The following is a 15,188-nucleotide window of genomic DNA, read 5'->3' on the forward strand; positions in this document are numbered from 1 at the left end:
GAAAGAGGCTTACATCCATGAATATGTATATAACAATCATATTTAGTTTAGAGCCTATAATTCAGTGGTTGTCGTTGGTTGCCGTCTGTCTTATTTGTTTTTAACATAAGTCATGCCTGTCGTTGGTTGTTATCGTTTGAAATGCTTTAGATTTTGTTATGTCGGGGCCTTTTATGAAACAACGGTGAACACGCTCTTTCAATCTGTCTTTAAGCTAAGAATGAGGTATACTATTTTAAAAGATATAGTAGCGAGGCCCCTCATGGGGGTGTCCAAGTAATCACATAATCACTATTTTTTTGCCAATATAATCACATAATCATTAATTATTTTTTTAAACAAGATAATCAAATAATCAAAAATACAGTCCTAGATTATCAAATAATCAAATAATCATGAAATATTTGGTCTGGTAATCAAATAATCACTATAAAAACGGCCAAGTAATCACATAATCAAAAACCCCATGAGGAGGCTCAGTAGCCAAATGTGTTTAAACTATTGCACTAATAAATGCAGTCTAACAGATCTTTGGTATTTCAAGATTCACAACGCCACAATACCAATCAAGCCGGTTTTGATTGCCGATAAAAAATATATCAATGGTTTGGAAATATATTTCGTGGAGCATTTTGCAGGCCAATACATATAACGTTATTTGTAATGACACTTATGTAATTTAGGGTATCCAATACAGTGAAGCAAGATCCAGTTCTTCATCTTGGTTAAAATTCCAAAATAAAACATAGAACAGACCTTTGAGTGTTCAGGATTTTCTTTTGGAAAAGGTTTTGGTAGTGTATGTTTAGTTTAAATAAAAATTGCAATGCCTAATTCCTTTGACAATAAGTTTATATTGTTGATTTACAAACACAATCGATGTTGTTAGAGGCTTTGTTTGTGGGGCTAACAATACATTTTCCAAGGGGAAGACAGGAGTTGAGCAACATTTGGGTCTTTGAAGATAGATGTAGAATTGGTGTTCATGGATCCATTATTTTTAAATTCTTATTTTTATCTACGAGCTTTTAGGATTAACCTCTTCGGAATGAGTATATACATTTTTTTTTCACGTTTTATAACATTGTTATATTATAGTTCGTTTCTGTGTGTGTTACATTTTAATGAAAGGTTTCATTAATTTTTCCCAAAAGAATTCGGTAAATGGTGTGGTTCTGACAAAACATAAGTCAATCAAGTGGTTCTTATTGCAAACATTAGTATTTTCAAACTAATCTCTGACTTCTTTATAATTGACAAATCGACGGTCAACTTTGAATATGTTTCCACTTGAGGTAGCCACTGTCCTGTCCATTTTCCTCGTTTGTGAAGTCATTAAACGAGACCGACAACCGTGTGGTGTTTTCTTAATTTCCTTTCAAGAGCATCTTGGTTTATTTTGGTTTTTTGGGAGATTCGTGTAGCTATTTTTTTTCTTTCCGTGTGTGTTTATCTTTTTTCTTGATGTCATGTTGTTGTTATCTGTCTTTCAATGACACGTGGTATTAGATTTTCCCCTGGTATTTTTTTTGCTTTTACTTTAAAAGAAATATATTAGTTTACTCACCCTATTTTGTTTTGTCTAGTTCATGGATCAATTAATTATTTTCTTATATAAATCTTATTCATAGGTAAAAAAAATCATTTCACTTTTAAGATTCTGTTTCCAGTAATACACGCTAAATGTCGTTTGAACCGCACTGTATAAATATAATTCCTTGTAATTTTTCAACAGTGGAGAGCAATTCAACGTCAAGATGTAATCGATATCGTCAGATCTCATCAAAGGTGAGATTGACTTTACAGAGAAACAAGTCCGCCAATCTACAAAAGACTTTTCGTATTGTCGTAAAGTCGTACTGAAATTATTACACCGTAGTACAAAAATCGTGACTTATCAACCGGAAATTTGTTATTTTTTTTTCATTTCTATATCCGTTTTAGGCTATAACAGTAAAACAATACATTGTTCATTGTCAAAGTTTTTTTTTTTTGCGTTGTTTCGGATATTTCCATGATTGCATTTTATTTGTTTTAATTCACTTTTCTGATCAATTACGAAATGGATTAATAAAATAATAATTCATCAACCGCTGTTTCTTCCCGGAAAAAATTGTTAAAAGTGTTTTTAAAGAAAAGAAGTTGAACATGAATTTTACAAGTATAGGAAATAATAGTTGGTCATCTTCCGACAACATTTCCACGGACTATCACGTGGCATTATCACAAGGAGACATACTATTTTTTATATATTATTACGGGATATTTGGGCTTTTAACTTGTATTAACATTCCAGGAAATTTGATAGTGGTTCTTACAGTGTTAAAACATCACCAACTTAGACAGCCATGTAATTATTATATTGCAAGTTTAGCTGTGTCAGATTTTCTGATTGGAATAGTATACCCTATATACAATATATCCCATCTAGAAAAAGTCAGAGAAATTAGTGAAAAATTAGGTAAGTACTAATTCAAATTATGGTCCTTAGCTGATAAGAATGAAATGTTTATTTTGGAAACCTGAGTATTGCGCTAACATATTTTGTTCCTGAAAGTGTTTTTGAATTTCTATGAAGACTTCAGAAAAACAGTTTTTATCGTCATCAAAGATCATGAAAACAATCTGGCACATGACCAAAATAGTAAGTGTAAATTTCATTTACCGGGACTATAACTAGTCATTATTGTAACCTGGTAGTCATCCAGTGTAACGTTTAACCAGTATCAGTGTTTTGGAATAGATGTGATTCAGAATATATATTTTATGGAATTTTTGGCTTAGAGTGTTCCTGATGAAGATAAATCCAAAACAAGCGCTTCGAACGGGTAAATTTATTTGAGGAATGACTGTAATATTTTTTCTGTCTATGAAGAAATAACATCAAAAATGTGGTGCACTCTAAATAACGCGCGTAGCGGGTTATTCAAAAGTGTTCACCACATTTTTTAGGTTATTTCGAATAGACAGAAAATATATTACAGTCATTCCTTATAATTTAATTCTAAATTCCATTTTTAAGGAGTAAATCATGAAAAATCGTTGATGACGTAACGGTCACATGACAAAATTATGTCTATGAGCTGATAGACTAAAAACTCTCCGCCAACAAGAAGACGTGTTTCATCCAAAATTAAATTATAATTCGTTGTTTTCATTTTTTTTCTATGCCACCACCAGTAAACGGTGGGGTATATAGTGCTACCCATGTCCGTCCGCCATCCTTCTTATTTAACTGTTGACTTTATTGTTACGGCTGCTGATATTGATAAGATTGTTGTTCTTTAGTGTATGGCTTACAGAAAGGGTATTAAGTTTCGTTCCGGTTGATTAACCATTCGCAGATTTACATTTTCATGGAAGTTGTAATTGTCCTGTCATGCCGGTAGTGCCAGCAGATCTGGATCAAATATTTGGTACGTTCATGTATGATGGTGTCTCACAGATCGAGTTTTAGACAGCGATGCCAGTGTGTGTCCGTGGAACCCATCCCTTTTTATATGAATAAAGGCAAAATGTACATTTAACAATTAGGCTGTAGGCGGGAGTTTCAGATCGTATCGATACGTCTAGTTCTCAGTTTCTGGATTTTGCATTTTGAAACATACTAGTGTGCACAATAAGGTCGAAGTTCGTATACATTGTACATCTGCAAACATTGAAGTAGATTACTATAAACTAGGTTAAATGGAGATTAAATGTCCGGAAAAACACTTGAAATATTATGTTTTTATTGATATTTTCCTCAATCAATATATTTTGTATTAATAATACGCGTCTGCAAAATTAAAACTGTAGACACAAATTTAACAGTAAAGTAAAAGCTAAAGGTTGCTATTTTACACAAGTCGGACAGGAACTGTTTACTCTTCCGGAGTATGTGAGTTCATCCGGATTATTGTTAAGTATACGTCTCTCATTTTTTTCTCATCTTTGTTGTGTTTTATAGACTGTTATTTATACATGTTATATGTACGTCCTTTGTTCACGATGTCGTCTTTCTTTCGTCGACTAATGATTTATTATTTCTCATTGTATTCTATTATACTTAACCTTTAAATGCCAGATTTTGAATGGCTGATTCGAGGGAGATAGTTTACTCTATCCTATTGCTCAGCGGAAGATATATTTTTTGAATGTCAACCTCTCGTGCAGACCAATCAAAAATCGATAATTTAAAGGACAATGAATTGAATTTATAAAGACAATTCTCAAGTTCAACGTTGTGGCCTCGGAACTTTTTCATAAACTGTCAAAATAAAAAAAAACAATATATCTTGCTTCACATTTGTTTATTTTCTAATAACTAACGTTGTTATGTAAATGACTTCATAGTTTAGTACTTTCACTTTAGAATTTAAGACAATATTGATAGAACATTCAGTATAATAGATTAAATAACACATAGCTTAGAGGGTTAAAACAGATGGGTACTCTTCGAAATAACATTGTCAATCTTGGCTTCGCCTCGGTTGAGAATGTTTTATCAGGGTAACAATCTGCTCTATCACCCTCTCACCTATGTGTTATTGATATAGTGCCCCCCTTTCCATACGATCTGGAGACATTACAACGAGTGCAGTTACACTAACATCCAGTCCGGGTGTGTCCTTTTTATCTTCTCAACTAGGACAGATTCATCAAAACATAGATATGTGCACAGCAATAGTTACTGATAGGTTTAATCACTAAGGATATTCAATAATTCATTTCAGATATTGTAATGTATTAACCAAATATTTACCTTTCACTCAAATATTAGCTGATATTATCAAAAAGAGTGGTAAAAAGTTATAACACTTCCGGCTATACATCTGTCACTTTAAGCTTCATATAGAGCTTTAAAATAGGCATCTATAGTACATGTAAATAAAACGGAAATATGTTTGCGCTTTCAATAAATTTTGAAACGATTTATGAACTGGTCTCGAGATTAACTTTGATGCATATTAAACTGCATTTTTGTTCTATTTATCAATGCCCATTACATAACCTGTCTCTCCTTTTTAAACATACAGTAATAATGAATTTAACTTGAAATATCAGCTCAGCAAAACCTCATTTTATGCGGTCAAAGCTATTAAAACAACATGCTTTGTTGATTGTCCTGTAAAATTGGACATTCTCTTCAATTTAAACACCACAAAAGTTATGTAGTTCCCAATATTTTATGAAATATTTGTCAAATTTAATCCATAAAGTCGATTTAATCGCTAAAAGCTGGTATCATGACTGATTTATTTTATACGATTTTAAAACATCATATAGATTAAAGTTCAATCATTTTGCTTGAGATAGACTTCTTGTTTGTTTTATTTAGTTTTGATAGTCTTGTCTTGTATTTAAGTTGTACATTCTGTAGATTGAACTTCCTGTTTAGGTTTATCTTTTCATTTTTTGTTCATTGTATTTTAGAGTTGCGATATTTATTGCTTAAAAAACAAAATATCAAGCCATTTTTTTTCAAGATAAACTAAGTGATTGTACATGTACTAGAAGAAGAAGTACATCACAAAATGAAATTAATTTTGTAAGTTGACTGACAACATTATATATATCAGACAAATAGCAGATTGTAACAACAGCTCGGTTAAGAGTCAGCAATACAATTTACAATGATTTCTTTGGGCAAAATCCATTTGTTTTTACATGTATATCTACAGGATTTGTTCATGAGGTTTTCCTACAATGGTTTGATCTTTATTGTTGTTCATGTCTTTGGAAAGTCACAACTTACAACACTTCAGAGCATTAGAATCCCTGAAAAAAAAATCGTTATAAGTTTATTTTGATTGATAGATTATTAATTTCCAGAGGCAATTGAACTATTACATACATATTAAAGTCGATATCGTTAATACAGTATCCTACTTTTTTACTGTATCGACACACCAATATTATATTTTCATCTGCTACATTTTGTAGCTCAGAAGGTTACATTCCATCGAAAAACATGTCATCGTGCCAAAAAAGATACGTCATTTTGACCTTTAGCGGACCAATCTGCTCTCACTCGTAAATATAGCCATCGGTTTATAAGGAGAAGAAGCACATAGTAATTTTAAAAGTATATGATATGACCCAACAGGAAATTGACCCCGCAACGTCTTCTACTCGAGTCGGGCAGCCAGCAGACTAACAAGTAACCACCCAGATACACGTAATTTGTCTAAATAATTATGAAAAAAAGTAATACTTCTTTTTCTCGAATTACACTGGTGTTTTTCTAGTATTTTCTGAGAGATCCGACCATTTCAAGTACACAGAATTCCTCAAATCAATTGCCTTTCATTTTTTTTAAAAAGAAAATTGTATATCATTTCAAATGTGTTATGTATTCACCAGTGAGATTTAAAGACAATTTATTACAATATTTGTTTGATTTCTGTGTCAGATTTAAGGTTTAAACTTTTAATTTTACTCTGTGTTCTTTAATGCGCAGATTTTATATAACCGACATTTAGCAAACCAGTCTGCTCAAACCTAAGGTGAGAGATTTTGCTTGATGTTGAAGTCCTCACTGAGCCTTTGATGAGGAACAGCAATTAAAGCACTATTCCTATGCATTTGTCTTTTCCATTTGCGCATAGTCATTTTGTCTAGTGAATTTATACACAATATTCATTCTTTTACATTATTTATTAAAAAATGAAAAGAACACGTTATAAATTTCATGCGTCTGAAGCGCTTTTCTAGATATACCTTCATCATGAACACCCAAAGCCGAATATTTGAAAACCAATGATGTATAAAAACTGAAACAGTTGAAGAGCTATATGACCAAAAGGACCTAAAATAGCTTTTATTATTATCTAAACAAATACTGGTCATAATTTAAAACGTTCTTGTAGCTTTGTGTCCCTTTGACCTTCAGCTAAATATGGAATATTCTCATTCATAATACTTTTCTGATTCTAATACATCATGTAGTGTAAATAAATAAGAATTTCCATGGCTATATCTATTTAGTTATCACAATTAACGATCGTACATCAATCTTGAAATATCCGTTGTCTTCAAACATTATAAAAAAAGCCCTAGTTTAGTATCAGCATCTAAGCGTCTGTTCATCTCCCATGTGATAAAATCCACGTTACAAGTCTATATAATATCTGTGATAACACCTCTTAATATTACAGTTGTTTACAATTGCTTCAATTGTTTAAGAAGCAATTCTAGTAAAGCCATTAGGAAATTTTAATAGGTCTCAAGATTATCAGAAAAGCAGTTGCAAATGTTCTTAGTAGTTATGGCAACGAATGTATTGTGAAATGTATTATTTGTATTTCCGATACGCTCACATAACTTTATCAAACAGGATACTACATTTAGAAAAAGTAGTCTGAATTTATTTCCGGTAATTACAATATATGAAAACACTGTATTTGCGTCTAAAACCCCCCACATACATTTATCATACATTTTGTAGATTCCGTGGCATGATAAAATAAATTTAGCTAAGCCTTTCATTCAGTTAATATGATAGATTTATTAAAATTATTCAATATATGGATGCCAACACTTATGACTAACTTGCATGCTCTAAGCTCGTTTTGAATCTCCTCTGTTTCCGGTAGAGTATTGTAAAATCTCATCACGGATCGCAGGATTTCTACTTTCGATATTCTATTATATAACAAATTTGCATATACGATGTTTTATATTTGAATTGACAATACATTGTTTAAGGAAATACGGTAAGCTGCATTTGTTTAATCCTTGTCCTTTTGCTCTTTGGAACAATCATAACAAAAATCAAAAATTTGTATACTGCTATGATTGACTGGTTATTGTTTACTTAACGTATTAGGGCTGTGCTAACAGGATATGTGTATGCACTCGCCGTTCGTATCACGAACTTACATTCAAAGTATCTCTTTTTCTTTACAAAATAAATCCTACCGTTTAGAAATGTTATCTGACCAATCCAGAATAACAAAGTGATTTCCATGAACTTGAAGATGATTTCAGAATTTTTGTAACTACGTTGCGGAGAAATCTTTATGTGGTACCCCTTTTGTTTAAACTTAACTATGTTTCATTCTTTCTCCTCATAGCAATAAAAGATATAACACACACATTTATATTTTTGTGCATTGCAGGCAGCTGGTCAGTATGTAGAGTTATAGTATGCGAGGTTTTAGCCCTTGAGATTGGTTCATCCTATCATCTTGTAGCAATAACCGTTACCAGATATATAGCTATTGTGTATCCTTTACGTTACCATATATACGTTACGACAAAGACTACCACAATAGCTATAGCAGTAATATGGATTGTATCACAAGGGTCATCTCTTATAATGTACACAATGTATGAACCAGGTAAGCAAGAAACATTTCATAGTAAGAAACTTTTTTTTTCCATTTTTGGCTAATAGTCCAATTACATGTTTCTAAACGGTGAGGATAAGTGTTTGTCAATGTATGGTATCTGTGTGTGCTAAGGTTTGATACAGTTTTAAGTGATTACAGGGATTACCGATTTTCGTGACTATAGTGATTTTTACATCCACTGAAATATTACAGTTGTTCATCAATTGATTAATGTAATGCATAATATTCAGTATATCATCATTTTTAAAACTTCATACTGACTACGAAACAGTAGAAAAGCTTAGTGAGTCTGTCTTTTCTACATTTTTTATCAGCTAGTACAAATACATTTTAAAAGTTCCGACATTGTACGTTTATCACCTTGTAAAATGGACTTTCTGATGCTTAATTTTGTTAAAACGAAGTAAAAGTCAATGTATATTCATCGATACTAATTCAATTGTTTTATTCAAAACAAGGGATGTAAAACAGTATTGCCAAAATGGTACACCAATTGTAATATTTAACCACCAATACTTAAAAAAACATAAACAAAGTAGTTCATTCGCGAAATATAACACTATAAGTTGTTTTAGTTCGCAGTATGTTCTTTTAGCTCAGTTTCAACTGAAACTATATTCGTACAAAATTCTCAATTTACTCTTCTGACTATTATAGCGGCTGTTATATGCTATATAAAAATGAAAAGATATGTCAGATTTGAAGTTGCTAGCTTATTTACTATCTTATATCTTATATGAAATTTGAAGATGTGGTATGAATTCCAATAAGACAACTATACACCAGAGTTTGAATGACGAAGATAAAAGCAAATAATTATTCACCGTTGAAAAAACCCACATCGTATAGTCAGCTGTAAAAAGCTCCGACAAGAAAAATGTGAGACAATTCAAATGACAAAAACTAACGGTCTAATGTATGTTTTTCTTCAATGTTGATTACAGATCGGCCTGTGAAGCTATGTCGTTACGAGATGATATTTCCTGTAACACACGTAATCATACTGTTAGTTATACAGCTGTTTATACCATTGGCTGTGATGCTAGGCTTGTATGTCAAAATTGCTAAAATTGCTCGACAACAGGTGAATACTAAATAAATCAACAGTTCTTTTCGTGTAATAAGAAATGTAAACGTAAATAATGAAAATATTGAAAGAACGTTTTGATGTAGGTAAATATGAGCTACAAGAGTATTAAAACATTTGACTTTCTATACTTACACAAGTATTCCTCATTCCAAACTAAAAGACAAATTGAAAGAGTTGGTATTACTTTGTTTCATTAAAAAGAATGGCGAACGTAGAAACAAGTATTTTGTCTTGGGATAAATCCTACTTTGTAAAGAATCACTCTGATTCAAACAAAAAAATCTCTGAACTGACATTATCAAGATGCTTGATTTCTTGATTGACAACATATTTGATACGTTTGGCGGACGTGTTTGTCAACAGACTGCCGGAATTCCAATGGGAACCAATTGTGCCCCTCTTCTTGCCGACTTGTTTCTTTATTATTATGAGACTGACTTCATACAGGAACTTCTTAGGAAGAAAGATAAGAAGTTAGCAATATCCTTTAACTTTACGTTCCGCTACATAGATGATGTTCTCTCAGTAAATAATACAAAATTTGGTAACTATGTTGAACGTATCTATCCCGTCGAACTAGAGATAAAGGATACTACAGATACAGTTAAGTCTGCCTCATATCTTGACTTACATCTAGAAATTGACAATGAGGGTCGGTTGAAAACAAAACTTTACGACAAAAGAGATGATTTCAGCTTCCCAATTGTGAACTTTCCATTTCTATGTATCAACATTCCAGCAGCGCCTGCATACGGAGTATATATCTCCCAATTGATACGATATTCCCGGGCTTGTATTTCCTATCATGATTTCCTTAATAGAGGATTGCTGCTCACAAGGAAGCTATTAAACCAAGAGTTCCAAATGGTGAAGTTGAAATCATCCCTTCGTAAATTTTACGGACGCAATCACGAGTTGGTTGACCGTTACGGAATAACCGTTTCACAGATGATATCGGATATGTTCCTTATGTCGTAACTACAATACCCTTCCCTTTTCACGAATGTGACCTACCGAATTAGACTTTTTACCGGATTTGTAATAACATAAGCAACACGACGGGTGCCACATGTGGAGCATGTCTGCTTACCCTTCCGGAGCACCTGAGATCACCCCCAGTTTTTGGTAGGGTTCGTGTTGCTTAGTCTTTAGTTTTCTATGTTGTGTCATCTGTACTATTATTTGTCTGTTTGTCTTTTTATTTTTGGCCATGGCGTTGTCAGTTTGTTTTCGATCTATGAGTTTGACTGACCCTCTGGTATCTTTCGCCCCTCTTCTACAACATGTTCTTTATGAACTGTTGTATTTAATATATCAACGTACGAACAAGCATGATTATCTTGCATTGCTACAAATTAGATAGAAAACTTCCAGTAATTGAGAATCAACAACAATGCCGGACGCTCTTTTTCTTCGAAAGGTTTTTGAAGAAAATTCAATAATATAAATATGCAACATGTGGTCATGTGTGTTCTTATTTGAAGCTCGGGTCTACCGTAGGGTATCCCCTTAATTTACAAGGTTATGTTTAAAAATTGCCTCAGTTCATCCTGTCAATTTTAAGCTAATATAATATTTAAGTAAAACCTTAGGTCGCAGGTTGGATTTGACAATATTGGAGCCAATGCAGATAGTGATGCTCTAACCGAATAAGTTAACAATCCTAACAAGGATTATAGTTGACCAGCTGATGATACAACAAAAATTGCTTTTCCAAAAAGTTTAATTCGTATACTAAATGGTCATTAAAGAGGAGACGTTTGTAGATATTTAGTTTGTACAGTCTATAACAGATATTTTGGTAACCAGGTTGGGGGATTATGTTGTAAGCTTTATCCCATATTTAGACTATGTTAAAAATAATTTATTTAATATGATTATATTGCAAGATCTCTTGTAATCCTTATTAAATATATCTGCCAAATTAGTGAATACTGTCGGAAAGGACAACAACACACAAGACTAATGGTGTATCTTACATGTTCTCCCTTTTAAAGTAACATACCACAGGAGTCACTTGATTTTTGAGAAATTTTTATCGGGTGGACGTGGTCGATAGGCTCAAACACTTGTTTTTATGCAGGTTGTCGTTAATTTTAATGAGTAATTGATGGAAATACGGTCTTTATAAGATTCATTATTTTGATTTGCACCAATACTGTACATTTGATATCAAATATTATACCAATATGTACTTTTACCTTCACGTGCCGACTATATTTCTATACAGGTGGTGGTAATTTGGATGAGTAATTGCAGGAAGCATGGTCTTTATAATTATATAAGATTCACTATGTTGATTTGTACCAGTACTTTACATTGATCACAAATATTATACAAACATGCACTTTTACCTTCAACAACATTTAAGTGAACGTGCCGATTATATTTTCAACTGGAATAATCATGTTCCTGTAACAGTTTTTTTATCAATGATTATTTCCTTGTTATTATTATTATTATTGTTATTTTTATTATTATTATTATTATTATTATTATTATTATTATTATTATTTTTATTATTATTATTATTTTTATTATTATTTTAAATAACCAAGACACAATATATTTCATTTTATAGGCCAAAGTTATTGCTATACAGCAAGCATGCATCATTGGTAATGTAGGGACGAAGAACGGAATTATAAAAAATGAGCTGAAATCAACAGTAATGGTATCTCTCTTACTCGGATGTTTTACATTGTCGTGGACGCCAATGATTATATTTTTCTTCTACACGATAACTTGTAGCAACCCACCTTGTACCACCAGCAGATATGTCAGGTATACATAAATGTTGAAGAAAACTTAATGGAATATATGTTATCGATACTCAACTAGGTGTAAAAAGGCATTTTTAGAACAAATACTTTAATTTCAACATAGCTATGAAGTTACAGTGACATAACAACTGAACTTCCTGGACTGAAGTCATCCTTTATATTAATCATTTGAAGTAACATATATTTGAAATTATTAAACAATTGTGTTATTTATGCATTTTCCGATGTACAAAATTGCTATTATCAAACCACCTCCTTCTAGTATATATTTTCCCGTATGAAACTGTGTATTATTCAAATCAGGAGAATATTGACAATCGTTGTGGTTTATAATTTGATATTGAAATATAAAATAGGAGATGTGGTAGGATTACCAATGAGACAACTATCCACTAGAGACAAAATGACATTGAGGTATGAAACTAAAGGTCACTCTCTTAAAAAAATCTCCAAAACTAATACTGTAAAGTAAGCTATAATAGGCTGTACATAATCAAAATCATGTGAGATCCAAAATCAGTACTAAACATACATGAAGTGGTGGAAAAGTAAACCAATAAACGTTGAAGATAGATAAATAGAGAAGTAACACATATCAAAAATGTAGTTACTTCAAAGTACTTTTGCCTTTTTGTTTTTTATAGGGCCACCGTTCGAATTCTGTTGTATCTCAACTCATCCGTTAACGTCTTTATCTATGCTGGCAGACTGACAGAATTCCGTAAGCGTATAAAGGCTGATATGAGTAGATGTTTTAACACATGTTTTCCTATCTGGAAAGTAAAACCTCTCAAGAAAACAAGCACCGAAATGAATCTAGTCTCGTCTTCTTTATCCAGGATAACATTGAATGGCGCAATTGACGCAACACTGGAGACTGAACATGTGTCATGAATTGTATATCTTTTTATCTGCAACGTGCGTTTTGTTTCTTGTGTTCAACCATGAAACCATATTACATTTATCTTATTTCAATTATAACAAGTTGTTGATATATTTGTTTTTAACTGAAGTTAAAAGTTAATGTCATGTGTAGAAAAACCTAGCATCTTCTATGTTAAATTTTTCACAAAAAAAGATATGAGGTTATATGTATCAAACCGACGAATATTTATTATTTACTTGATGAGAGACAGTTGCCATGCTATTGTCAGTTTGTGATCGACTCCTGAATTTAAATATTCTTTTGTTATCTTCCGCCTTTCTTTTATTATCGAAATGAGCATACAATTGATAATGCTAATGTCATAACTACTAGTGTTCGATACCTCTGCTGATGGAGTGTTAGTAACGGAGGTTATAACAGCCAAGTATCAAGTACTTCGGTACTAGCATAAAAATACGGATATATATATATTGTGTTATCAAACTTTCCTGTTACACAATTGCGGAAATTATTTTAAGTTAAGGAATATAACTCCCTCATGCAAAATCTGATAACTTGTCCATCTTTCGTTAAACTGTGTGTTCTTTATGTTTATATGCTCGTTATTCGTTTTAATAACATTTGGATTTTCAAATGCGTTGACTTACTTTGCCAGTTGACAAGTTTATTTATTTATATATGAATGAGATCATAAAATATAATCGCATATAGACTTAACAAAACATAAAATATTAGATATTTGGATAGTACATGATATAATATATGTAAGGATTGGGATCTTTATAAGTATACAATAATAACATTAAGGGTACCAATTCGTTTGCACCTGATGCGCATTCGACAATAAATGTCTCTTCAGTGATGGTCGTTGCCAAAATATTTGAAAATCCAAAGCTTATCTAAATCTTATGGACTCATTTCATGTCTTTGTAACTAAATCCGGCAATAAAAGTGCACGTTTAAAGACTTTTATATTTTAGAATTTCTAAGGTAATTTTCATTTGAAAATAATGTTCAAAAGAACAACCTTTTCTTTTCCTTTCCTATTGCATATTTTCTTTTCTTTGATGTCCATGCCCATTGGCTACTTCTCATGGAAGATACACTTTTGTTGATTTGCAAACTGTTTAGTTTCAAAGACGTCTCGAGTTTCAATGAACAGCATTGTAGTTGCAATACAATTTCTTTTACTTTTTCATGATTTAAGCGTCACTAATGAGTCTTCTGTAGACGAAACGCGCATCTGGCGTACACACTTTTAATCCTGGTATATATGATGAGTTTATTTACTTTGATATATATATATATATATGTAATTACATTGTCAAAACAACTGTTTAACTATGATACAAAATAGTGATTTATTATCGAATTATGATTCTACCTGCATGAATTGAATAAAAAGTGTTACTTCACACCCATCATAAATTTTCTAAACGACAATAAAATCTTTTGTTTGTGGTATTATAGACTGTTTTTTGCATTTATTTCTGTTTGGTTTGTCTTTGATAAAATGTTTTAGCCAGTTTATAACTAGAAGACACACTAAACTAGATTGATTGATTGTCTGCCTTTGTCTTTTGCTAGCGGTTTGTTATGGGCAATTAATATGACCATGTTGCTCTTTACTTATATGATGTTGCGGTATCAAATATTCACCTGGTCAATTCTAACTTCCAGGGTTTGGTGGTTACAGAAAAGCTCTCATTAAATTGATTTACAACTTTTAAGAATTGGGGCGATTTAAAGATTGACACATTACTTACTTTATCTATCTATTATCTATCTATTATTGAAGACAGTATGTTCATATCGTATACTTACATATACAACTGTTATTTGTTTAAGGGGAACATTATTAAATATATAGGAGATATTGTTCTATCCGTCGTATGTATATATAAGTACTTTTGCATGTTTATATAAATATGTACTCATGGAAATATATAAACAGGTACACATGTTTTGAATTATTTTCATTAAGACGAATATTTTCAAATAGCAAGCCAGGCAACTGTGTCCAACCTCTATGGAGTATGGTCATTAAGACTCTATGTGTCCCTCAAATTTGAACATAGTTAACATTGATATTG

The 15,188-nt window shown here is 31.8% G+C and overlaps 1 protein-coding gene across 1 annotated transcript in view; it reads right to left on the minus strand.

Annotated features, from left to right (window-relative positions):
• The window catches only part of LOC127725970 (mucin-22-like), a gene marked incomplete at its 5' end in the record, with an annotated part of 219,272 nt that overhangs the window by 97,096 nt on the left and 106,988 nt on the right, over positions 1–15,188 (minus strand). The window lies entirely within an intron of this gene.

The sequence above is a fragment of the Mytilus californianus genome, unplaced genomic scaffold, assembly GCF_021869535.1.
Source record: "Mytilus californianus isolate M0D057914Y unplaced genomic scaffold, xbMytCali1.0.p SCAF_15, whole genome shotgun sequence".
Classification (NCBI taxonomy): domain Eukaryota; kingdom Metazoa; phylum Mollusca; class Bivalvia; order Mytilida; family Mytilidae; genus Mytilus; species Mytilus californianus.